The sequence below is a fragment of the Oryctolagus cuniculus genome, chromosome 12, assembly GCF_051225735.1.
Source record: "Oryctolagus cuniculus isolate XC-2025 breed Fujian yellow rabbit chromosome 12, ASM5122573v1, whole genome shotgun sequence".
NCBI lineage: Eukaryota > Metazoa > Chordata > Mammalia > Lagomorpha > Leporidae > Oryctolagus > Oryctolagus cuniculus.
In genome coordinates, this window is record NC_142878.1 from 115,531,418 (window position 1) to 115,558,989 (window position 27,572).

At 38.4% G+C, this 27,572-nt stretch overlaps 1 pseudogene; it reads left to right on the plus strand.

Moving 5' to 3' along the window:
- Nucleotides 1–311: 311 nt before the first annotated feature.
- Nucleotides 312–26,725, plus strand: LOC127485452 (E3 ubiquitin-protein ligase TRIM13-like; annotated as a pseudogene).
- The last annotated feature ends 847 nt before the right edge of the window (nucleotides 26,726–27,572 follow it).

Genomic DNA, 27,572 nt, shown 5'->3' on the forward strand with positions numbered 1-27,572 from the left:
AACGCCCTGCCCTTTGGTTCACTTGCTCAGTTGTACATTTCTTTGATATGCTTTAAACTTGTTTCTCTTAAGGATAAAGATCTTTTCAAAGCTGTAACAATGCACTAGTGACTGTGTTTACTCTCAGGAGGTGTTGTACTTATGTTTCTTAAAAGCATGGAAATGTAATTTTGACTTTTAATTCAGATAATGGTGTGGTATTCATTAATAACTCAGTGTCTTAAGTCATCTAGGCATCGGTGCTAAGTAAAACATGAAAAACGTATTATGTGTACTTTTCACGTCTTTGATAAGAGACTGAGTTTGTCAGCATGTATTCTCAGAGGTTGTCCATTCATGACAATTCAAAACTATGGAAAAGTAACTACGGGTATAAAGTTTCAGAAGGTGTGAGTAAGTCATGAAAAGTTGTAAAAAGTTTATGATTTTAAAATATTGTTTACAGGGTTTTCTATAAGTTGAGTGTTAATGCCAAAATTACACTGACCTAAATTTACAACAATGGGGTTATTTTTTTTTTAAAAAAAGTGTACTAATGTTAGTAAATATCTGAAAATGGTCTGAATCATAAATCTTAATCTGTTTTTGCAAAAACTATAACGTCTCTGTTTAACAGTGTCTGCTTAATCAGTTACTCTGCCATTTCTAAAGTTAGGTCCTGTAAGCTCTTCTTAACTCTGTTAAATAGTTCTGAGTTATGTGATGATTTTGTGTGCTAACTCTTGTGTTCAAGTTTTTTTTTTTTATTATTTCTGGTCTGTTCAACAACAAGAAATATAGAATCCATATTCTGCCAAAGTAATCTGTGTACTCTACTGTCTGTTAAGTTATGATTGATAAAAAGCATTAAGTCTTAAAAAGTTATGTTAAATGTTGTTATGATCAGATCTGGTCTAAAAGTGTTAAAATTGCCCTAAATGTTAAGGAATTCTATTTTGACCAGATACTCTAAGTTCTCTAGGCACCTTCAACAGACTTTCTGAAAATCAAAGTTTTAAATTCTCTGGACTTTTGATACCTCCACAGGGGCCCCTGGAGATGTCAAAAGATATATCCCTCATCTCACAGAGATAATAACCAATTGGGCTGTTTAGATTAAAAGTGGTGCCAAGATGTAAAATGATGCTAAACTTCAGTTTCTTTCTAGCTGCTCCAGTCTCTGGCTCAGAAGCCAGATCCTTTAAAGAAAGACTGACAAAGTCTAAAAAGCGTCCCATGGTCCTGATTTACATCACCTTAATGCCCAGACCTTAGGACTAAGATATGGAATCACCCAGAAACAGGCAAGGCAAATTGTAAAATCCTGCCCTTCCTGTGTTACATTTCTCTGGGTCCCTCACTATGGTGTATAGCTTTGGCAGATGGATGTTACCCATTTCCCTAAATTTGGTAAGCTAAAATACATATGTGTCTCTTTAGATAACATGTTCAGGTTTTGTTTTTGCCACCCCGCAATCGGGTGAGGCTGCCAAATATGTCATCTCTCATTGGCTTCAGGTCTTTGCTGTTTTAGGAAGCCCTATACAAATAAAGACTGATAATGGCCCAGCGTATACTTCCAACTCTTTTAACCACTTCTGTACTAACTTCCACATCTCTCATATCACCAGGATTCCTTATAATCCCCAGGGACAAGGTATTGTGGAACATGCACATGCCACATTAAAAAAAAATCATTTACAAAAAATAAAAAAGGGGGAATATGGGGCCATAGCACATTCCCCGCAAAAATGGCTATCACATGCTCTCTTCATCTTAAATTTTTTAATACTGGATAACCAAGGGAAATTTGCAGCTGATCGTCACTGGCATCCTGAAACTGAAAGACAACAAGTCTATGTGAAATGGAAAGACCCTGTAACTGCTCAGTGGTATGGACCTGACCCTGTTTTAATATGGGGACATGGACATGTTTCTATATTCTCGAAGAAAGACAATGAAGTGTGGTGGTTACCTGAGCGACTGGTGCAGCAAACAATGTCACAAAGCAGCCCCTTGATCATCATGATAACATTGCTGATCGGGATCCTGGCTCGCTGGCTCACATCAAGCCAAACTTATGTTACCACCTCTGTTGGTTCGCCGGTAGTTCTAAATTGTTCATGTACTTATTATAATGGAATTAAAACAGCAGGGTTTGTACAATGGGTAAGGAACAATCAAACCTTGTTCCGTATTGGGAGGGATATACTTGAAAATCAATGGCTTAATGTGACTGATCAATCAAAAAGGGAGAATACTGATTTTAGCATATTAAAACTGGTCACATTGTCAGACTCTGGGGTATACCTTTGTCAACTCTGGTAAAAAGGCCTCGTTGATGTATTGGTTAAAACTGTTAAAGTAACTCTATGGTCAATTCCTCCTTCTCTGTCGAAAGTAGAAATTTCTGGCTACATTTAGCTGCCTCAGCTAATACGTCATCCTTTTGTGTAAATACAGCCGATTCTCCTACAGACCTGTTAACTAACAATATCCTGGGAGATCCTTCTACTAAAAAGGAGTTTACAAAAATTACCGGCATAAATCCTACTTCTCTAAAAATTAGCAATTCGACCAAAAGGTTATACTATGTGCCTTGGCAATTAAATAAAACTCAGCTTTCTCGATTCAATGGGAGCAAAGCTCCTAAAGGATGGGTTTTTCTGGGTGATTATTATGCATATAGCTCTCTAGCTCCTCATGATAGGGGTAAATGCTCCCTTGGATGGGTTGCACCCCTCCTCAAACCTACAGATAAGAATCTGTACAAAAGAAGATATACGTGTATGATTTATGAAGGATGTACTGATAATTTCCATGTTCCCGGGGATTGGGAAGCTTTTTTTCTTGCTGCCTCCATGGCAGGAGTTGCTGGTCTTGCTTATGCAAACACGGATTAAGAGAACTAGCATGTATTGTTACGAAAACTGTGAATACCACTGCTGCTGCCTTAGCCAATATTGCTGAGGAACTGTTACTGGAGAAATTGCAGGGTTCTTGTCTTTGCGCAAGAAAGAATTCAGGCGTGAGACAGAGAGTAGTGGGAGGTAAAATAACAAGGTTTATTAGGGAAGGGACATCCTTAAGAATGGATGGGCACCCCTCGAGACAGAGCCTGAGAGACTGTGGGGGGAGTGAGGTTACATGATGAGAGGAGAGATTACACCTGGCCAGACCAGGCGGGTGGCTCAGCAGAGAGGCTGAGTGCACAGTCCGGTTGAGGCCCAGGGTTTTTAAGGAGATGGGTCTTTGTCTTCACACATCTCCTCCTGAAACAAAGGATTTTATGGCTGTAAATACTAAGAAGCTCCTATCTGAGTTTTCCCTTGAAGGTATCAGACAAGAGGAAGTCTAGCTGGCGCGATCCTGAGTTTAGAGGAAGGGTGAGCAGGACCCTAGAGAATGGGGATCCAGAGCATGGTGTTTGAAATGCAGATACTGGGCTGCACCTGGGAGATTGTGGAAGATTTGTCAGGCAGAAGGGGCAGGGATCTCTGCCTGGCAGGTTATCAGGTAGAAGGGGGCAGGGCAGGATGCGAACACTGGGCTGCCCCTGAAGCATTATCGGGATAGCTTTCAGATGTAGATGCATATGCTGGACATAGAAGTCTTCTCCAGAGGCTTTTGTCACACACACATAAGCTCATACCTAACTTTCTGCCTAACAGAACTTGATCAGGTCCGGACAGGTGTGTTGCTCATCCGGGCTGCCATTGACTACTTACTACTGAAAGATTGTATAAGCTGTGACTTGATTCCTGGAGGTTGCTGCTTTAATATCTCAAATAATGTTCCTTACATAAAATATCTGGTACAGCAGCTAAAAGTTGAACTTCAGCATATGTTTCTAACTAATCCCTTTTCTTTTGGTGGACCTCAATGGACCCCCTGGTTTTGACGTTGCTGGGTCCTTTATTGCTGCTCCTGCTTTTTCTTCTGTGCCTCCCCTGTATATTCCGAGGCCTCTCTGTGTCATTTGGTGCCATTTGGTCTGAGATTTTAAAGTTGTATTCACAGCTTCACCCCCAAGCCAAAAAGGATGGCATTGAATTCCAATGATGGGTAAGACTTGGTCTCCTTGTACCAACCTAAGACAGGAGCCTCAGAGGATGTCTGGGGTGTCCAATGATGGGTAAGGACAAGAAGAGACATGGGTAACCTAAGACAGGAACAATGCCTCAAAAAATAAAAAAGGGGGAAATGTGGGCAGCCACAGGCAGTCGCCCCTTTTGTTTACACTTAAACATATGGATGGAGACATCCTGGCACAGACAAAAGGCTAAGGAGATTCCAGGAAGAGGCAGGAAGAACCATATCTCACTGCTAAACTTCTCACAAGAGATGGTGTAGATAATCAGTCACACCTGAAACCTGCATTTATCACCTAGGTGTTTTATTATACCCTTGTAATCAATGATTGATAACATTTTGTGATCTGTTAAGCAGAAGAACCTTATTGGGAACCCTTTGTAACACCAAAAGTCTTTTGGATATGTAAATCTTTTGTGTGCCTTCTTGTGTATGACTGGTCATGTTTAAATACTACTGGACTTGTTGAATAAACGAGCCTTGATCAGGATTTGTCTTGGCTCCATTCTTTGCATCCTTGTCCCCACATTCCCACTCTCTGTTTCAGGAAACTCAGTTCTTTGTGCTGCATGCCAGCACATGCCACAGTGCCAGCCCCTATGTATAACTCTTATGGCATCAGTAGAGACATTATGTCATATTATCCATTCCACATGAAAAGGGAATGGTGATGTGAATATGTGAAAACACTCAATCCATGCATGATGATATGAAGTACTCATGAACAAAAAATTGTATAACTTTTAGATATAGACAGATACACATATTAAGTGATTTTGTAAAGATGAGTTTAGTTAGACCAGTATAAATACACTAGTCATATGCTCTGTCAGATGCAGTCACAGGATCTGCCAATGTTTGGAGTTACCAAGTTTACATCCTTAACCAGAAGACATGGTGAATGAGATTTTAGAGTCCTTTTTAATGTATGATTAAATGAATAACTACAGTGAACTGGAAAATATGAATAAGAGGTTGGTGTTATTGCAAATGGGTCCAATAGAGGGGGAATCCTCTTGCAGTACTACAAATGAGTCATATAGAACAATAGTGTGAATAAGCTAGAAGGTGATATTCCAGATAAAATTTGCATCTGATATGCACCCCTAAAGATGTACATGTTTAGGATTCTGAGCTTTGAAAATAAGTACACATGAATGCAAATTCTTGCCATGTTATATTTTGCAAGGCAATTTTGTTATATTATGAAAACTTTGACCTACATTTCTCCTCACACAGAATTAAGAATTCAATCCATAAGTAGATGTGTACTTCAAAGATTAAATAAGAAAAAATATACAAGACCCCATGGATATGCTTTTAATTAAACAGCATTTGAAAAATTTGTTCTCTTGCCATAGGTCATGGGACTCCAAATCCCATTAAGTTGACATTTACCAATGCCATCTTACTAGTTAAAGTGATCAGTTTAAGTTCATAATCGATCATAAATATAGCATTAAATGTCAAAGGGATTACATAAAAAAGATCAGTGCCTGCTAATAATAATTGATAGAATTAAAAAGCAGAGAATGATCCAACATGGAAAATAGGATACACAGCAGACTCATAGAATGACAACTGCCCTAAACAGCACTCTGGCCTCAGAATCAGCCCTTAAAGCATTCAGATCTGGCTAAAAAGCCCATGAGAGTTTCTCAGGCATGGAAAACCAAGAGACTGTGGCAAAAAATGACCTAAATGAAAGATCTCTGTGAGTGAGATCCTGGTGGAAAGAACGGGCCATCAAAGAAGTAGGTACCTTTCTCTGAAGGGAAGAGAGAACTTCCACTTTGATTATGGCCTTGTCTAAATAAGGTCAGAGTTTGTGAACTCAAGAGACTTCCATAGCCTTGGCAGCTCATGACAAGAGCCTTGGGTGATTACTGACACCATAAATAAGAGTGTCAATTGTTAAATCAACAACAGGAGTCACTGTGCACTTGTTCCCCATGTAGGACCTCTGTCCTTAATGTGTTGTACTATGAGAATTAACTGTAAAAGTAATCTTCAAACAGTACTTTGTACTCTCCCTGTCTCCCTCTCTCTCCTTCTCCCTCTCTCTCTTCTGAAAAGTCTGACTTTCAGGTAAGTAAATCAATAATTTTTTAAAAAAGAAACTAGGAAGGCAGAACAGTTTCAAGAAAAAAAATATTTTAATAAGGACTCCAGAACAAACTATAAATGTGCTACTACCGCAGTTTTGTCACTATGATATACTAAAAGAAAAGTAATTAATGTCTATTATCATGTACTAATTTGAATGATTGATTATTGGTAATTAGAATTCAGTTTTAAATGAAAACATTTCAAGTGACAATATTCATCAGCCTAGTAGAAAAAGGTTGAAACAGGCTGGCGCCATGGCTCACTAGGCTAATCCTCCACCTGTGGCGCTGGCACTCTGGGTTCTATTCCTGGTTGGGGCGCTGGTTCTGTCCTGGTTGCTTCTCTTTCAGTCCAGCTCTCTGCTGTGGCCCAGGAAGGCAGTGGAGGATGGCCCAAGTGCTTGGGCCCTGCACCCACATGGGAAACAAGGAGGAAACAACTGACTCCTTGCTTTGGATTGGTGCAATGCCGGCCGTAGCAGCCATTTGGGGGGTGAACCAATGGAAGGAAGACCTTTCTCTCCATCTCTCTCTCTCTGTCTAACTCTGCCTGTCAAAAAAAAAAAAAGGTTGAAACAAAGCACTCTCTCTTAATCTCACAAAGTCATGTGAATAGAAGGCACATCTGATTCATTCTATTAGGCCTTCCTAAAATTTAAAATTTTTTTTTCTGACAACAGTGAATTTGGCTCATCATAGAAAATACTTTGAAGGATCTTGTTAAAATTGTCCCTCTTTGAAAAAGTAAATTTTACTGCATGAATCTACAAGAGGTAAATTTTTGATTTACAAAACATTGGAAAACCAATTATGCTTAGTCTCTAATTTCTGATTTACTTTATAGAACAGAAATTACACAGAAAAATTTCACTTTATCTATTTTTTTAAATATTTACTTACTTATTTGACAGACAGGAGAGAGACAGAGAGGTCTTCCCTTTGCTGGTTCACTCCCCAATGGCCACAATGGCCAGAGCTGAGCCAATCCAAAGCCAGGAGCCAGGAGATTTTTCTGGGTCTCTCACATGGGTGCAGGGGTCCAAGCACTTGGGCCACCATCCACTGCTTTCCCAGGTCATTAGCACAGAGCTGGATTGGAAATGGAGCAGCCGAGACATGAACTGGTACCTGCATGGGATACCAGTGCCACAGGCAGAGGCTTAATGACTGTGGCACAGCACCGGCCCCCACTTTATCTAAATTTACGGTAAACCCATGAGTTGTATCACAACACAATTTTTTCCTTCCTTCCTTCCTTCCTTCCTTCCTTCCTTCCTTCCTTCCTTCCTTCCTTCCTTCCTTCCTCTTTTTCTCTTTTTCTTTCTTCTTTCTTTCATTCTTTCTTCCTTTCTTTCTCTTTTTCTCTCTTTTTTCTTTCTTCTTTTTATTTCTTTTTCTTTTCTTCTTTCTTTTTTCTTCTTTCTCTTTATTTCTTTTTCTTTTCTTTGTTCTTTTTCTTTTTTTTTTCTTTCTTTCTTTTTGTTAATTTTTCTGTGTCATGAAGCTTGCACATTGCATCCAAGGACATGGACCAGGGAGAGAGGCTTATGATTACTGTGTGCAAGAACTCTCCTCTTGAGGGTCAAAGCATCTGACATGGAAGCTGTCCTAGATTAAGTCCTCAAGTGCCTCTCTCAATAACAAGCAAGAGAAGGTGTGCTAACTGGAGAGCCTCTTTGGTTGAATTAACTCTGGGAGGTCTGAGTGTTGCTGGGGTCCTCATTGGGCTATAATAATGGGTCATGAATCATTTGAATGTGACTATTCACCACTAGAGGGCTCTGTAGGGTTGATTAAATTTTTACAATCATTGACACCTGATTCCCCACTGTTGTCCCTAGCTGCTCTTCTGGGGAAGAAAATCTGCTCCCCTTGCAGGATACTTAAGTCCAGCAGTGGAGGAAGCATATTTGAAAGAGCCCACAGCTGAGATAAAGGCAAAAAGACACTTGCTTCCATGTGAGAATGACTGAGAATACTGTCTTGGTTGGGTAAAAGTCATCATGAAGAGGATAAGGGACCTCTGCATCTCCAAGTGTATTTCTACCTCCCAGCTGTGAACCCAGACTAGGGCATCCATTGAATAAACAATGATTGCATACTTCTATGTGGTGATTCCCTGCTTAACATTGCCTGCTGAAATCTTGTTCCCATATACTTTTACCCAGCATGATTTGTCTTAATTTTTTCACTTCTCCCTGATAATACTCAACAATTTGCACGCTGTGCTCTACATTTGACACACTGACAGCACTTTCTTTTTGTGTGCACTATAAACCTGATAAATTGCTCTAATGATTTTTATTATTCCATCATTGTAAAAATTCCTGTATCATGTTCTTTAATAAGTTTGGCATAATACTGAACAGTGTTTGACACTGAAGACACTGTGTTTTTGCTTGCTAGTATTACCTAGATTGGGAGTAGTGATATCCTCTGATTATACCTTCAAATTGAACTAAAGAGAGCCTAAACTCTAAAACAGGAATAAAATTGCTGATAGTGGAGGTGAAGCTGAAGAGAAGGAAGCCAAGATTGGACACTCTGGTGGTGTGAGTGAGCTGTTTATGGGTGATCTGTTCCTTATATAAAACCTGCAGGTTTGCCAAGTTATGTACCACTCAGTAACCTTCTTTCACATATCTTTAAGAATTCTGTCTCAAATCTCTCCCTTAATTTCATTTTCACAGTTACAGAAAATGAAGTTTTGAACAAAGCTGATGGTTATGGATTTAAATTATTTGCAGAAATTCTTTCTTTCTAATGCATGACTCACTGATGCTGAAAGTTCCCTCTTATCTCTCCCAGCAAGAATCCTTCATGGCCCACACTGCTGTTGGTGCTGTAGAAACTTACAGTGCTGAAGGGGTAGTCCAAAATGGAGGCTGTCATGATGAAATTCTCTGAGTGCACTATTTTAATATCAGGCAGTGGGTTAACGCCCAGGCCTGAAGTGCCAGCATCATTTATGTGAGCCACTTTAAGACCCAGTTGCTCCGCTTTTGATTCAGCTCTCTGCTATGGCCTGGGAAAGCAGTAGAAGATGGCTCAAGTTCTTGGGCCCTTGCACCCACAAGTGAGACACAGAAGAAGCTCCTGGCTCTTGGCTTCTGATTGGCACAGCTCCGGCCATTACAGCCAATTGGGAAGTGAACCATCAGATGGAAGACCTCTCTCTCTGCCTCTCCTCTGTGTTACTCTGACTTTTGAATAAATAAATCTTTTTTTAAAAAGTTATTTGGCATATCACCTTTATTATAAAAATCACATCTGGGCAAGTTTTCGGCTCTGGATGCAACAGACTGTCACTGGCTAAGCGGTAATTACAGTGTACTGACTTCTTCCAGATGGCAGCAGAACTCACCAGCACAGCCCCTTCTCTGTGATGACACCACTCCACATGCCCACTGCTCTCCTGCATGCTGCTCTTGAGCTCTAGCCTTTTAGTTAGCAACCAATCAACCGCAGTTGGCTCTAATCACACACACACATCATGCTGCAAATATCACACGTTTGAGAAAGGACTTACTGTTACAGACCCACTGGTGTGTGGGGATGGGGATGGCTGAGCACACCCTGGCACCTGCTCCTAAGAAGTGACACAAAGGGCCCCAGGTCTCAGAGCTTGCCCTTTGAGTGTTTACAGCATCTCTTGGTTTGGTTTGAAGAGGTCAATTATTTCTGAGTTTTCGGTCCAGTGATTTGACAGCTACCAAGAAATTAATTCTCCCATTCCTTAATCAGGCATTTGAAACTTATTAGCAATATGTGTATTTCTACATCTTTGAATAATGACTACTTCTCTGAAGGAAACAGTGAGAGACACCATGGAGGTTTCCTCTGGTAGGGTAAATCACACTTAGTAATATATGATTCGAATTAGTAGATCATTTTCCATTTTGACTTAAAGATCCTACCAGTTTCTGCTTACTACATTGTACTTCAGAACTCTTTCACATTAAATATGACTAATATGCATTTCCATATTTTGAAAGAGAGTATAAAAACATCTCACAGCTTTTAATAAAACTTTCCATTTCCCTTTTGCAGCAAAGAGACAAAATCAGTTCAACACACCAGAATGAGAGGGGGGAAAAAAAACTCAACTACCTATTTAATTGTTTTATTGGTAAATAGTTTAATTTGCGATTAGTGTTTCTTTTCTTTTTTTAATAACCAGAGATGCGCCGATCTGAAGCCAAGAGCCAGGTACTTCTTCCTGGTCTTCCATGCGGGTGCAGGGGCCCAAGGACTTGACCATCCTCCACTGCTATCCCAGGCCATAGCTGAGAGCGGGATCAGAAGAGGAGCAGGTGGGACTAGAACTGGTGCCCATATGGGATGCCGGTGCCACAGGCAGAGGATTAACCTGTGCCATGATGCTGGCCCCTGGGATTAGTGTTTCAAGATATGAATTTTGAGGACAAACAGTTCAGCCCAGAACAATGAAAAGGGACCCACTGCTCTGCCTCAGAGGTGGGCAGTTCTAAGGAGGACTGAATATTTGAAGTTAGGAGTAGGGCTCCTCACAGCATTTTCAATACAATCGCTGTCTTATATGGCACCTGCATGAACACACATACACACACAGACACTTACACTTGTATACACACACACAAACCAGTATGGGATGTCTAAGTGTTTTGTATAGGTAAAATCAATATAATATCTGATATGATGAAATTAGGGAACAATTAACTGTGATGAGAAGTAGAAAAATGGTAATAAAATCTGCAGTTACACATATATATGGCATCCACCATTCATTGTTCCTAAAAACTAAACATTAGAATACATGATTTCGAATACATGATTTCTAGAAATCATGCCTTACATCAATACAGACTAGTCTACATGAGAGATGTTTTCTTAAAGACCTTGCAAATTTTAACTTGTTGCTCTAAATTAGCCATTAGGATTATAGAACACATAGGAAAGAAACAATCCAAAAAGGCATAATCTATTGATGCAACTAAAATTTTGGCATATTCTCTCGTTTATCTTTTCATTACCTATTAAATTAAGTTCATACTTCATTATCAATTAATTTTCAATTCCTTGAAATTTTATGTATCATCTAAGGTTTTCAAAATTATTGTCAAAGGTGTTTTAAATACGTGAATGAATTTTACTAATTCAATGAACTTGGGGTGACTAGTACAGAATTTTTTTCTAAAGATGTATTTATTTATTTGAAAGTCAGAGCTACACAGAGAGAGAAGGGGAGGCAGAGAGATAGAGAGATCTTCCATCTGCTGGTTCACTCCACAGCTGTCTGCAATGGCCGGAGTTGTGCTGATCCAAAGCCAGGAGCCAGGAGCTTCCTCCAGGTCTCCCACATGGGTGCAGGGGTCCAAGGACCTGGGCCACCTTCCACTGCTTTCCCAGGCCATAGCAGAGAGTTGGATTGGAAGTGGAGCAGCCAGGACTTGAACTGGCACCCACATGGGTTGCCAGCACCACAGGCGGCAGCTTTACCTGCTACACCAGAACTCTGGCCTCTAGAATTTTTTAATTGCTAAAGTATAACAAAACATATGACACTTTGGCTTCCTCAAAGCCTCCAAAGGATGTCAATAACCATGTGACTCTCAGGATATTGACAATTGATTGATGATGTTAATTGTCAGAGTTAATGTGTCATTACTGTATGACAATTACAAGTAATTCATGAATTACTTGTTCATTACAATTCATTACAATTGAAAGATCTTTATAAAGATTTCTTATAGGACAGCAAGTAGTTATATAGACCTACATTATTCTTAAATTGGTGAAAATTCCTTAAATATAAACAGAAATCCAACCCTCTAAATGCTCTTTAAATGGTCTCAAAAACAGCCATGAATGAAAACATAACTGCTAAAATCTACTAAGATTGAGGCTGGTTCTGTGGCATAGTGGGTAAAGCTCCACTTCTGATCCAGCTCTCTGCTATGGTCTCGGGGAGCAGTAGAGGATGGCCCAAGCCTTTGGGCCCCTGAACCCTCTTGGGAGACTTGAAAGAAGCTCCTGCCTTCTGGCTTTGGATCAGTGTATGTCTGGTAGTTGCAGCCATCTGGAGAGTGAATGAGTGGATGGAAGACTTTCTTTCTCTCTCTCTCTCTCTGCCTCTGACTCTCTGCAAATTTGCTTTCCAAATAAATAAATCTTTTTTTTAAAATCTGCTAAGATTAAGTAACAGCATGGAAATTCAGTGATATTTGAATTTAGATTTTCTCTTTCCCTCTCCTCTCCTGAATCATTGTCAGTAAACTGCAGTCCAATTGTGTGAAGCCAAGAATGGGAAGTTTTCCTTTCTGCCAGTTGACTGGATACCTTGGATGTGAGAAATCATCTCTACTTCTCCTCCTTTCCATGGGCCTGTTGCTGTTCCTGTGCACTGTGAGTGCAATTGTGAGGTGGGCCCCAGGCCCAACTTGTGGATGGGCTCCACATTGGGCATGGGAACTCTTGGAAACCTGCATCCATCAAATGGGATGTTCACAGTACAAAATTCTATGAAAAAAACTAACTAGATTTGTGTTTAGTTCGGGTTGGAGGGATGAAGCCATCATTAAGGAACAGTTATAGGGTACTGAGTTTGTAGCTGAAGTGGTAAATGTGTTCTTAATTGACAGCCATCATGATTCCATATATCTGTTAAAACCACTCAATTGTACACTCTGAATGGAAAAGTTACATGATAATTAAGTGAACATAATATCTCCATAAGTAATTAAAAATTTGTATTTCAGATCATTTTAAAACATGTACATTTAATTATTTGAATTCATGTAACACTCTATACACTAATATTCCAAAATCAAGTATGCATAAAATGAGAATTCTCATCTTTGTTATGCATTCTATATGTAGACATGGCTAAAAATGCTTGAGAAAACTAAACTTAATAGAATGATTAACTCAGGGAGCAGGTTTTCTGTGGATGGTGAAGAGGAAAGTGGTATTTATCTTATCTATGTCTGTTTCTAAAGAATATTAAATGAATTAATATAGGACTAAACCTAATCAGACATGAGATGCATGAATGTATATATTTTCATTAATGATTATTACAAGATTGACTTGGATCTTAATTCTTGTAAGATCCTCAGTCAATTCCACTCTGATTATCACTCTTTTTATGTTTACCACAGCAGCTACATTTTATACATTTTTGTAGATTTAACACAAAATATGTATTAGTACTCAGGTCATTGATAAGCGGCTTGAAATTACAAGCGCTAATCACTATGTGGGAGGTATAACATTAATTCAGACAGAGGAATTGAATTGACAAAGGGAAGTCAGCAACAATTGAGTGTGGCTTTCCCACTTTGTCTTCTCAAGGATCCCCATTGAATCTATATCTCCAATTTCAAAATAAACAACTCCTGCTGGCACATTGTAGGGAATCCTGCAGGAGTCCCAAAAGAGTTACAGAGCACCACTAGCCCAAAAAGAAAGAGAAAAATCAAACCAAGATTGAGTTACTTTAGCTAATGCTACTAAGCACGAGGAACTGCCCAGATCTTCTGCCAGAAACAGACACAGCTTGTCAGCACCATAAGGACAGAAGAACATTACATCATAAAGAAGCAGCCAACCAGTTGGCCACTACTTTACTTCACCCACTTTACCATATCACAATTGGTCTCACTCAGAAGGCTTCTATCACACCATTGGCCACACCCAAAACCAACTTCTGGTTGGTGACACCCAAAAAGGATGGGCTTGTGATTGAGGATGCCCTAGATCACAATCACTGCCCACCTACCCCAGAGAGGGGATAAAAATCAAGCCTCACAACTGCTTTCCATCCTCTTGGGCAACAATGGCTTATTCCAAGTGATGGCTGAGTGGATCTGCTGCATCTTGTCAAAGCTCTGCCAAATTGTTCACTGGCCAAAACTCTGCTTGCCAGACACTATATCTTCTATTTGCTTTGCAGTATTCTTTGCATTGTTCTGTATAAACATACTGACTTACATAAAAGCAGAAGGCATATTTGGCATAAAAGTTATTAATGTTATAAGAGATTTTTTGGCAAGCTATTTATGATCAAAGTGTCTGGCCACTTTGGTAATGTTTTCATCAAGATGTTTCCAGATTGTCAGTATGATTGTAGATTGGAGTAGCAGGGTTGGTGGTGAAATATGGGGGGGGGGGGGGCTTGAGATTGAAATTTGAAGAAATTGAAGGATAATATAGGAAATGATGAGGCATCTCATACTATTCTGTTTCTGTCTCAGGAGCAGTAGTAAAGTTTGTCAAGATGTCTTCTAATTGGTCATCCCAATAATTGGTATACAATGGTGAGATGATGAATATTTAATTGTGGAAGTAAGTCATCGATATAGGTTATTATATTTTTGATGAACTATTCTTGATTTATACCAATGCTTTCTGTCTCATCATCAATCAAGATGAAATCTTCATAATTTTCATCTGTTTCCATACATTCCTGGGCTCTTTATTCACATTCCTGGGTTGTGTATCCAATTGGGAATTGATCCAGTGTAAAAGGTGATGAATGGAATCTTTGTATAATTCCATCTGGGCTTTGCAGTTCTACCATATATGTATATGGGTTTGTACTGATTATAGTCCAATTATTAATATCCATTGAATTTTATTCTTTTAAGGTTTTGATCAAACAGAAGGTGTAGTTGGAGATGAGCTTTCTCTACCAGTCACTGCTGTTCACTGACTGTTCATAAAATGTTAATGTCAAGACAGGACAACCACAGTAAAGGTTAAACAGGTTGTATATATTGTAGGAAGTATGTTTGGAAGAACCTTGAAGTTGATTTCATGGGGTTGCACAGGCAGATTGGCATCCCATCATCAGGGTAGATCAGTGTTATTGAGTGTTAAATTTAATGTCTGTGTCAGTGTAAATGTTGAAGATGTTGGGCTCAAACTCTGAGGTTGGACTCTTGTGCAGGATACTCACCAGGATGTCTAGTAGTTGGTTGTCATAAATCCATCCAAGGGCAGTAATGGTTTTATGAAGGTAGTGATGGCCTGTATTGTTGATGGATCCAGATTGGGTTGGCTATTTGCTGGCATGATCCTACTTCAGATAAGCACAAGTTTTTTTTTTTAAGATTTATTCATTTATTTGAAAGTCAGAGTTACACAGAGAGAGGAGAGGCAGAGAAAGAGAGAGAGGTCTTCCATCCGTTGGTTGGCCAAAATGGCTGGAGCTGTGCCGATCTGAAGCCAAGAGCCAGGAGCTTCCTCTGGGTCTCCCACATGGGTGCAGGGGCCCAAGGACTTGAGCCATCTTCCACTGCCTTCCCAGGCCACAGCAGAGACCTGGATCAGAAGTGGAGCAGCTGGGTCTCAAATGGTGCCCATATGGCTTGCTGGCACCTCAGGCCAGGGCATTAACTTGCTGCACCATAGTGCTAGCCCCAGTATAAGAGTATTGACCTGAGTTTACAAAAAATATTAACTCATCTCTCCTTGGGAGTTTTAATTGTTCTTTATTGCTTGTAGTCCAGTATGTGTTTCCTGGTCTGTTAGCTATAATTTCTTGTGAGGGTAACATTTGATCCTTAAATGTTTTTTTAAATTAACTTATAAGGTTTGACTTTGTGTTTTGAATTTTGTTGTGGTGTTACTTCTAATAAATCATTGGCATTTTGTGTTATGCTTTATGTGGGTGTTCTGTGTTTATTCTTGTTCTGGAGTTTAATTCAAAAACTGCAATGTCTAGGGCATTTTGCAATTTTTTTATTATTATTGTCTTGAAGTATTTCAGGTTTAATTCATCTGTTAAACCTTTCTATGTTACCACTAGCATGTGGATTATATGCCATATGGTAGTTCCATATTATTTTTTATTGATTGATTTATTTGAAAGTCAGAGTTACACAGAGAAAGGAGAGGCAGAGAGAGAAAGAGAGAGAGAGAGAGAGAGAGAGAGAGAGAGAGAGAGAGAGAGAGAGAGGTCTTGCACTCGATGGTTCACTCCTCAATTGGCCTCAATGACCGGAGCTGCACCAATCTGAAGCCAGGAGCCAGGAGCTTCCTCCAGGTCTCCCATGCAGGTGTGGAGGCCCAAGGACTTGGGCCATCTTGTACTATTTGTCCAGGCCATAGCAGAGAGCTGGATAGGAAGTTGAGCAGTCAGGACTAGAAACTGGCACTCATATGGGATGCCAGTGCTTCAGGCCAAGATGTTAACCCACGGCGGCACAGCACCAGCCCCAGTTCAATATGATGTCAAAATTTTCTGCCCATCTTTTATATCCCATAAAGTGGGATCCTTGATCACTTTCAATCACTATTGGGACTCCAAAGAGTGAAATCCATGTCCGTAAATACTAATAGTGTTGTCCTGGTTTGGGTGTTTGCATTCTCTAGCAATTTCCAGTCCTGTTTCAGTGTCTACTATTGTACATGCATATTTCTTTTGGAGCTTGAGTAATGGATCTATAAAGTCTATTTGTAGTAAACAGCTAAATGTTCTAATTTTATAATTTAATGGTGGTTCTCTGTGTATAAATCTTGGTGATATATTTGGACAATCTGTACACATTTTAATAGCATTCTTACACTGTTGCCACGTAATGGGTAGGTTTCAATCAGGAACCCATTTGTACATTGCATGTGTTCCTATATGTCCTAGCCATTGATGTAATTGAAGAGTTTCTTTTGTTATCTCTAATGGATCAGTATTAACTATTTTCCATTTGGATTTTTCTTTAATTTTAGTGTATTTTTACTTTATATTCTCAATTTTGTTTAGTGATTTTCAATTTAGGTATGTGAATTTACCAATTATTAGGGTTTTTTTTTTTAGCTAATAGTTGCTATTTGATCTAAATCTGTCTACCACCTCATTGTATTGTGCTTCATGATGGGGTTTAATAGTACTGGCATCTACATGAGTAATCATTATTTTAAGTTTGTTAAATCATTATTTTAAGTTTATTTGGACTCAGATATCTTAGCACATGTCTCATTGGACCATATATCTTTACCACAGATTTGCCAATTATTTTTTTTCCATTTACTAGGCGAAATTGTGACTGCATTGTATGAGCACTGTGAATTATTGCAAATGTAAATGTGTTTGTGTCCTTCTTGGATTGTTTTTTCTACTGCTAACCAAATTGCAAGCGTTTCTGCATGTTGTGCTGAATTGTCTATTCCCTCTTTTGTCAGGATCATTCTATCTGAGGGTCTACAGGCTGCACCTTTCCAGGGTCTACCAAGGCTGAGCCACCTGTAAACCAGGTATTCCTGAGTTGCTCTGATCAGGTTGGTCCCCAAGTGCCAATGGGTTTAGGTGGTGGGTTTTGTGTTTGTGGTGGTGGAGTTGTCATCTCAGCCACCTGTGCAGTGACTTTTGATATGTTGCCACCTGTCTTTGCCTGTCTTTGCAGCTATTGGGATTGATCTTACAAGTTCTTTCTCAGCTGTGGTATTGTCTGCATTTGCAAAGGAAGATAATTTTTGTGTGTTGATTTTATATCCTGCTACTTTATCAAGCACATATGGGAGTTCCAATAGTCTCTTTTTTAAAAGAAAGCTTTTATTTAATGAATACAAATTTCATAGTACAGCTTTAAGAATATAGTGGTTCTTCCTCCCCATTTCTGCCCTCCAAGCCCACTGGCTACTCCCTCTCCCATCCCATTCTTCATTAAGATTCATTATTAATTAACTTTATATATAAAAGACCAACTCTGTACTAAGTACAGATTTAAACAATTTGTACACACATGCACACAGTATACAGTACTGTTTGAAAACAAGTTTTGCAATTAATTATCATAGTACAACTCATTCAAGACAGAGGTCCTACATGGGGAGTAAGTGCACAGGACTCCAGTTGTTGATTGAACAATTAACTCTTATTTATGGTGTCAATGATCACCTGAATCTCTTGACATGAGCTGCGAAGTCTATGGAAGTCTTTTGAGTCCACAAACCCCAGCAATATTTAGACAGGGCCATAAGCAAAGTGGAAGTTCTCTCCTCTCTTCAGAGAAAAGTACATCCTTCTTTGATGGCCCCTTCTTTCCAATGGGATCTCACTCACACAGATCCTTCATGTAGAACATTTTTTGCCACAATGTCTTGGCTCTCCATACCTGAAATGCTCTCATGGGCTTTTTAGGAAGATCTGAATGCCTTAAGGGCTGATTCTGAGGTCAGAGTGCTGTTTAGGGCATTTCTCATACTATGAGTCCACTGTGCAGTCTGCTTCCCATGTTGGAACATCTCTGCTTTTTAATTCTATCTATTGTTATTACCAGACACTTGGTCTTATTTATTTGATCCCTTTGACACTTAACCCTATCTATATGATCAATTATGCACTTAATATAATCACTGTAATACATAAGGTGGCATTGAAGCCATCCAGCTTAATGAGATTGAGAGTCTCATGGCACGTTTTTAGGCTTACCCTTAGGTAAGTCTGTGGAAATGTGCTCCAAACTGTACAGCTTGTATCTCTCTTATTTCCACCCTTATTTTTTACTGGGATATATTTTCCATTGAATTAATACACCTATGATTAATTCTATTTTAAGTAAAGAGTACAACCAATGGTATTATGTAGAAAAAAATGAGATAATAAGTTGTTCCTTGACATTCAAGACAAGGGCTGTTCAAGTCTTTGCTTCTCATTGTATCAATTTTACTTCTACAGGTTTCCTTTTAGGTGCTCTGTTAGTTGTCACAGAATAGGGAGAACATATGGTATTTGTCCCTTTGGGACTGCCTTATTTCACTAAGTATGATTTTTCCAGATTCATCCATTTTGTTGCAAATGACCCATCTTCCATTGATGGGTGACTAGGTTGTTAATTCCATATATTAGCTATTGTGAATTGAGGTGCAATAAACATGAAAGTGCAGATAACTCTTTTGATGGCTGATTTCATTTCCCTTGGGTAAATTCTAAGGAATGGGATGGCTGGGTCATATGATAGGACTATATTCAGATTTCTGAACTATCTTCAAACTGTATTCTATAGTGATTTTACCAGTTTGCATTCCCACCAACAGTGAATTAGTGTACCTTTTCCCCCAAATCCTCACCATCATTTATTGTTTGTTTATTTCTGTATGAAAGCCATTCTAAACAGAGTGAGGTGAAGCCTCATTGTGGTTTTCATTTGCACTTCCATGATAGCTAATGATCCTGAACCTTTTTTCATGTGTCTGTTGGTCATTTGGATTTCCTCTTTTGAAAAATGTCTGTTTAAGTCCTTGGCCCATCTCTTAACTGGGTTGATTGTTTTGTTCTTGTGGAGTTTCTTGATCTCTTAGATTCTGGTTATTAATCCTTTATCAGTTGAATAATTTGTGAATAATTTCTCCCATTCTGTTGGTTGCCTCTTCTTTTTCTTGACTGTTTCTTTTTGTCATACAGAAACTTGTCAATTTGAAGTAATCCTGTTTGCTAATTTTGGTTTTGACTGCCTGTGCCTCCAGGGTCTTTTCCAAGAACTCTGCCTGGCCAATGTCTTTCAGGGTTTCCCCAATGTTCTCTAATAATTTGATGAAATCAGATCATAGATTTATATCTTTAATCCATGTTGAGTGGATTTTTGTGTAAGGTGTAAGGTAGGGGTCTTGTCTCATACTTCTGCATGTGGAAATCCAGTTTTCCCAGCAGCATTTGTTGAAGAGGCTGCCCTTCCTCCAGGGATTGGTTAGCTCCTTGGTCAAATATAAGTTGGCTGTAATGTTTGGATTGATTTCTGGTGTTTCTAGTCTGTTACACTGATCTGTCCATCTGTTTTTGTACCAGTACCAGGCTGTTTAGATTATAATTGTCTTGTATGATGTCTTAAAGTATGGTATTGTGATGTCTCCAACTTTGTTTTTGTTGTATAAGATTGTTTTAGCTATTCAAAGTCTCCTGTGGATCCATATGAATTTAAGCATCATTTTTTCTAGATCTAAGAAGAGTGACATTGATATTTTGATTGGTATCACATTGACTTTGTAAATTACTCTCTGAAGAATGGACATTTTGATGTATTGATTCTTCCAATCCATGAACATGGAAAATTTGTCCATTTTTTGTGTCTTCTTTTATTTCTTTATTTAATGTTTTGTAATTTTCATTGTAGAGATCTTTGACATCCTTTGTTAAGTTTATTCCAAGGTATTTAACTTTTTTGTAGCTATTGTGAATGGGATTGACCTTAGAAGTTCTTTCTCAGCCATGGCATTGTCTGTGTATACACAGGCTGTTGGTTTTTGTGTATTGATTTTATATCTTGCTACTTTATCAAACTCTTCTATGAGTTCCAGTAACCTCTTAGTGGATTCTGTTGGGTCCTCTATATATAGAATCATGTCATCTGCAAATAGGGATAGTTTGACATCCTCTTTCCTGAATTGTTTGATTTCTTTTCTTGCCTTATGACTCTGGCTAAAACTTCCAGTACTATATTGAATAGCAATGGTGAGAGTGGGCATCCCTGACTGGTACCGGATCTTAGTGGGAGTGCTTCCAACTTTTCCCCATTCAGTATGAGTTGGTCATTGGTTTGTTATGAATTGCTCGATTGTGTTGAAGAATGTTCCTCTAAACCCAATTCGCTTAGATTTTTCATCATGAAAGGGTGTTGTATTTTGTCAAATGCTTTCTCTGCATCTAATGAAATAAGCATATGGTTTTTGCTCTTCAATTTGTTGATGTGATGTATCACATTGATTTGCAAATGTTGAACCATCCCTGCATACCAGGAATGAATCACATTTGGTTCAGGTGAATGATCTTTTTGTTGTGTTGTTGGATTCAATTGGCCAGAATTTTGTTGAAAATTTTTGTGTCTATGTTCATCAGGGAAATTGGTCTGTAATTCTCTTTTTCTGTTACATCTTTTTCAGCTTTAACAATTAAGGTGATGCTGGTTTCATAGAAAGAATTTGGGAGGATTCTTTCCCTTTCAATTTATTAAAAAATTTCAGAAGAATTGGTTAGTTCTTTAAGTATTTGGTAGAATTCAGCAGTGAATCTATCCAGTCCAGGGCTTTTCTTTGTTGGGAGGGTCTTCATTACTAATTCAATTTCTGTCTTTGTTATGTGTCTGTTTAGGTTTTCTACATCTTCATGGCTCAATTTAAGTATGTTGTAAGTGTCCAAGAATTTATCTATTTCTTCTAGGATAAGATGAGTAAAAATAGAGGCATACTTGTGTGCCTCACAGTAGAAAATAAAGAAATTACATGTTTACATGTCTTTATATTTAAAAATGCAGTCAGAATGACAATACTTATTGCACATCTTGGAGTACCAATGGTATTTATTTATTTATTTATTTATTTATCTATTTTGACAGGCAGAGTGGACAGTGAGAGAGAGAGAGAGACAGAGAGAAAGGTCTTCCTTTGCCATTGGTTCACCCTCCAATGTCGGCCGAAGCTGGCACGCTGCAGCCGGCGCACCGTGCTCATCCAATGGCAGGAGCCAGGTACTTATCCTGGTCTCCCATGGGGTGCAGGGCCCAAGGACTTGGGCCATCCCTCACTGCACTCCCTGGCCACAGCAGAGAGCTGGCCTGGAAGAGGGGCAACCGGGACAGAATCCAGTGCCCCAACTGAGACTAGAACCCAGTGTACCAGCACTGCAAGGCGGAGGCAATGGTGTTTTTATATTTTTCATATACAAAATAATCATATGATATTCAGCTTTAAAATACTAGTATGCTTGTGAGAAAGTTAGAATTGGAGTCATTATAGAAGATAACCAATTTTAAAATTAAAATATTTTAATTCTAAAATAATTTTAATTAAAATAAAGATGAGGGAAGAGGGGCAGATGACATCAGGTAATAGTTATGAAAATCTAGTTATATAGGAATAATCAGTTCTTAGCTTTCCCAGTACAGCAAAGAAACTATAGATCACAATATTGCATTATATACTATATGAACAATTAGAGGGGAGGAGCTGATGAGCTTAGAAAAAAACTATAAGGAAATGGAAACACTAATTACTTGATTGATCTACTTATACATGTTTTGAAATATTGGATTATACTCCCTAAGTTTTACAAGTACCACATGTTGATACAAAAGATGAAATAGTTGTTTTCTGGGAAAAAAAAAATGCTTTATAGAAATGATGTATATGTGGGGCCAGTGCTGTGATGTAGTGGGTAAAGCTGCTGTCTGCAGTGCTGGCATCCCATTTGGGCACTGGTTTGAGTCCTGGCTGCTCCATTTCCAATCCAGCTCTCTGCTATGGCCTGGGAAAGCAGTAGAAGATGGTCCAAGTCTTTGGGCCCCTGTGCCCATGTGGGAGACCTGAAAGAAGCTTCTGGCTCCTGGTTTCAGATAAGCACAGTTCCGGCCATTGTGGCCAATTGGGAGTGAACCAGTGGATGGAAGACCTCTCTCTCTCTCTGCCTCTCCATCTCTCTCTGAGTAACTCTTTCAAATAAAGAAATAAATCTTTAAAATAAAAGAAAATTGAGAGTCACCAATTAAACAAAAACTTTAAAAAAATGGATGTATAAGTAATGAATATTTATAACATTTATTATTTTTATGTACTTATGTATACTATGCATAGTTTTGGAAGAAATGCATGACATTTATATGTACAAGAGTGCATGTATGTGAACACAAGCATCATTTTTACTGTAAGAGTTTAACACTAAGAGATTACCTGTCACTTCAGGATGAAATAAAATGTCTTCCCTGTACCTCTTTAAGAGAAAAACTTACACTATATTGACAATATTTTAAATTGTTTAGGGGTGGGGTGGCATGGTGGTGCACTAGGTTAATCCTCTGCCTACAGCACCAGCACCCCATATGGGCACCAAGTTCTAGTCCTGGTTGCTCCTCTTCCAGTCCAGCTCTCTGCTGTGGCCCAGGAAGGCAGTGGAGGATGGCCCAAGTGCTTGGGCCCCTGCACCCACATGAAATCAGGAAGAAGGACCTAGCTCCTGGCTTTGGATTGGCATAGCTCTGGCCATGGAGGCCATTTGGTGAGTGAACCATTGGAAGGAAAAGCTTTCTCTCTCTCCCTGTCTGTAACTCTACCTGTCAAATAAATAAATAAATAAATAATCTTTAAAAAAATTGTTTAGGGGCATTTATTTTCATTTTATCAAAAATGTTCAAAATATTTGCTGACATTCATTTTCTATGAAATTATTTTTGAAACTAATGAAAGTATCCATTGAAATGCTTTTAACACATTGACTATCATATTAATGTCTGTTGTTAAGGTAAATGAATTTACTATAAATTCAAGAATAACACTTCTTTTGTCATCTTTGTTTAAATGAAAAATGGTCTTAGAGAATACCAGGGGCTGACTTTTTAAGAAATAATTTTTACTTATTTATTTATACTTGGATTTTTAATGTTAGATCATTAAAATGTAGAAATAAATTTAATGTTGAGTCTAACATATTGACTTTTCATAAGATTTATAGGTTTTTCTTTGGTTATTTAAGTTTTTCTCTTTTGGACTGTCAGATTGATATGGGTGGGGTTATGTTAATTTTGTTCACCAGTATGTAACTTTAGTACTTACCATAACATCTGATGCAAATATAATGTTTGGTAATTTTAAACCTGCAAATGTCTTACATTGCACTTAATTAGTGGTTGGGTCACTCATGAATATTAACATTTTAAATCATGATTTTACATGTAAAATGGCTTAATATGTTTTACATGTTAGATTTTCCATTAAGCTGTTTATTTTAAAATACTGTCCCTCTGCTGAAAATATTTGTGCTGCTAGAGCCACCGATCCAATTAGAAAAAAAAATTTTCATTAACATTTTCTACTTTCTAATGTTCTTTATCAAAGAAAATCATTCAAGAACTTGAACTTCATGGCTCCTACATGGGCATATCAGTAACGGGAGACCAATCACACTATGCAAAGTAAACATAGATTAAAACATTTCATCTAAACCACTAGTTTCCAAGCAATGATGTTTGAAGACTTTGATAGTTCCTCAGGAACTGCATGCAGTGCAGGTGTGGTGAGGTTAAGCTATTACGGTTCTGAGAGCTCTCTTTGTTTGAATCAGTTGATATTATCTGCACGATCAATGAGAACTGGACATTGGGTTTTATTTTATACAAGCGTTTGGAGAAAATGAGCTTGAAGAAAAATGTTTGACAAACAGTGAAATAAGGATGTAAATCAAAAAATAGATCTTATAACTACTGACATTTTAATTACATTTTGTTTTGTCTAAAAGAGTCTAGAGTTTAGTATCTGTAGGATATGTCATACTGGAAGAAACAGGGAAAACATCTTCATTTAGCCAACCAATTTAAAACATGTTCTTTTCTTACAGCACTGACTCATCTAATGACTGAGGAATGTTCCCTTTTGAAAAATGATAAAGAAGTAATGTGGGGCCATGAATCCATCTTGCAGCCATTCCTGGCACATATCACGTGGCCCCCATGGCTGGAGGGGGTGTGGCATATCCCTCATGATGCCAGAGGCACTCCTTCTGGTAGAGCTGGATGGAGCTGCTGACTAACTGCTCATACTTCTTACTCAACCAGAAGATAGCATTTCTTCCCTAGAAACACCATTGTCTTTGGTGCCCTCTGACTTACAGAAGACTCCCTGAATGTGATGTAGTGCTTGAAGATCTCATGTGCCCAATTTGTTGCAATCTGTTTGATGATCCTCAAGTTTTGCCTTGCTCACATAACTTCTGCCAAAAGCGCCTGAAAGGTCTCATAGAGGGAACTGTGCAGAATTTATTGTGGAGACTATCATCATTCAAGTGTCCCTCCTGCCATAAGAAAATGTCAGCTACTGGAGTTAGCAGGTTGCAGGTTAATTATTCCCTGATGGGTATTGTGGAAAAGTAGAACAAGATCAAGATTTCTCCCAAGATGCCCGTGTACAAAGGACTCTTGGGGCAGTCCCTCATTGTTTTCTGCCTGACTGATATGCAGCTGATTTGTGGGATCTGTGCTATTCCTGCTGACCACACCAAGTATGTCTTCTGATCTATTGAAGATGCCTATGCTCAGGAAAGGAATGCCTTTGATTTCCTCTTCCAGAGCTTTGAGACAACGTGTAGGGGAGATGCTCTTTCTCACTTGGATACCTGGAAACTAGCAAGAGAAAATACTCAACAGTTACTGACTAAAGATTAAGATGAAATTAAGAAAAAAAAGATAAAATTAAGAAATTTTTTGAGAAGTTGAAACAAACATTGGATCAAAAGAATAATGAAGGATTATGAAATCCTATCTGACTTTGAGATCATGAAATTTGCAGTTCTGCAAGCTTATGACCCAGCGGTTAACCAACTCAACACCACCTTACAGGAACAATGATTGGCCTTTAACATGGCTGAGGCTTTCAAAGACTTGGCAGAACCCATGATGTTTCTGCAACATATGTAGGCATTCTGGGAGAAAATCAAGGTCATCAAGGAAATCCCTTTACCTGCCTCTTAATTTTCCCAGAAGCACTTTGATGAAGAACATTGACCAGTTAGTGTGAGAACATCAAATTAGTAGATGTGGATACTTTCTTTGCTTCAGGGCACTGTCACATTCATTAGCAAGATTCCCTGGCACTTTTATCAGTTATTTGTAGTAGTCTTTCTGCTTGACTTTCTCATTTTCTTCAGTCCCACTGCATCCCTAAAATGATCTTTATTTGATGAATATGCAGGCAATTCACTGTCAGCCTATGTTCTTTGGGTGGGTGCACCTTATTGGCTGTGGTCTCACCAATCCTTATCCACACTAACACAGAAGGCCTGTATAGCAATCCTGACAGCCAGAGCAAGTACAACGGCGTACTGAACTCCTGGAGAAAGATCGATCTGTAAGGGCAGTTCATGACATCAAAGCCACAGATGTCAGGTTAGATAAATAAGATTTAATGCAGAGGTACATTTTGATGGCTGAGTTGTTACAAGACTTTATTTGGAAGGACAAGATTTTTGACTAAGTGATATATGAAATTGAAGATATGAAACACTAGAACTAGAGACCTATGCACTTAAACTTAGAAAAAATATCATTGATGCCTTAGGAACTGAAGTCCATAGACTTGAGAGTGAACAAAAAAAAAAAAAAGAAATCCTGAAGTTCCATGTGTAAATCTGCAGATATTATAAAATGATACAATGAATCACTTCGGAAGCATGTTTGCCCAGCCACTCTGAAAAGCCATTTCCTACACTTTCATGCTGATTACAGAGCCATTCAGGAGACATTGTTTCTAAGAAGAAGAAAATATTCTGTGTGAAGAGCAATTGAAGATCCACAGAACCAGAACAACTTCTTAAATTCTATGAGACAATACAAGTTGGATTAATCTGAAAATCCCATTTTTGTGATTCAGTATGGAACATTTTGGTATTTGAATTGCTTATAGTTTCTCATTTTAGCCTATCAATGTGTGTTGTACCTTGAAATAATAATTCTTCTCTTTACATTGGTAAAACTAAGTGGCATCCCCAGGATTATGACTTTCAGTTTTGTTTCCACTGAAGTTTTCATTTCATCCAAATCTGCCCATCTGAATATGTTGGCTATATCTCAGTATGTGATTTTTAAACAGTCCCTGTTTCAGAGTCGATCTTTCCTCATAAAATGTGTAAATTGTTACTACATACCTTGTGACTTTGACCTGAGTCCTAACAGAAGCACTATCCTAACCTAGTTATCCACATTGTTCATTCCAGAAATGATTTAGTTGCTGAACTGCATGAAGGTGTTTTAGGACACTCTTTTAGTCCATAGTTGTTGTACCTTTGTAAAATGTCTTCTTTATCTTTGTTAATATTTCATTTAATTTTCCTTCTTTTATAATCCTACCTTGACTTTTACATTGTTGTAGTAACATTCTACTGAAGGGAAAATTTTTCCTCATCAGCTGGATGTATTAATAATTCCCAAACTATGGTTCCTAATCAAAAAACAAGAAGGCAGGAGCAATACTTCCATAACAAGAACTTCTATTTCACTTTTCTCAAATGGTCACAGCCCAAGAACCATGACTCCCAAGAATAGAGTATCTTTTCTGATGAAAGAATAGAATGATTACATTCTTTTACCTAATAATTTCATTTTTAGGAATTTATTCTAAGGAAATAAAAGGAATAGACCACAAAGACATAATGGGCACATAATGTTCCTCTCAGTGTTTCTTAAAATAGTAACCCATCAACAAATAAGCAGGAAAACAATAGGGGGAAAATTCAAATCTCTATCAGAAAAGAATATATAAGTCATTGTTGGAGCACCCAACAGGATTAGTCTACACATTGTCAACAAGAGAAGTGATCTCTTAAAGTCACCCGAGACAAAGAAAGATCTCCATCCTTAAAATCCACTAATAGAGTCTCATTTATGTTTCTTATTTATTTATTGGAAAAAATAGATTTCAATTAAAAATAAAATATATACATCA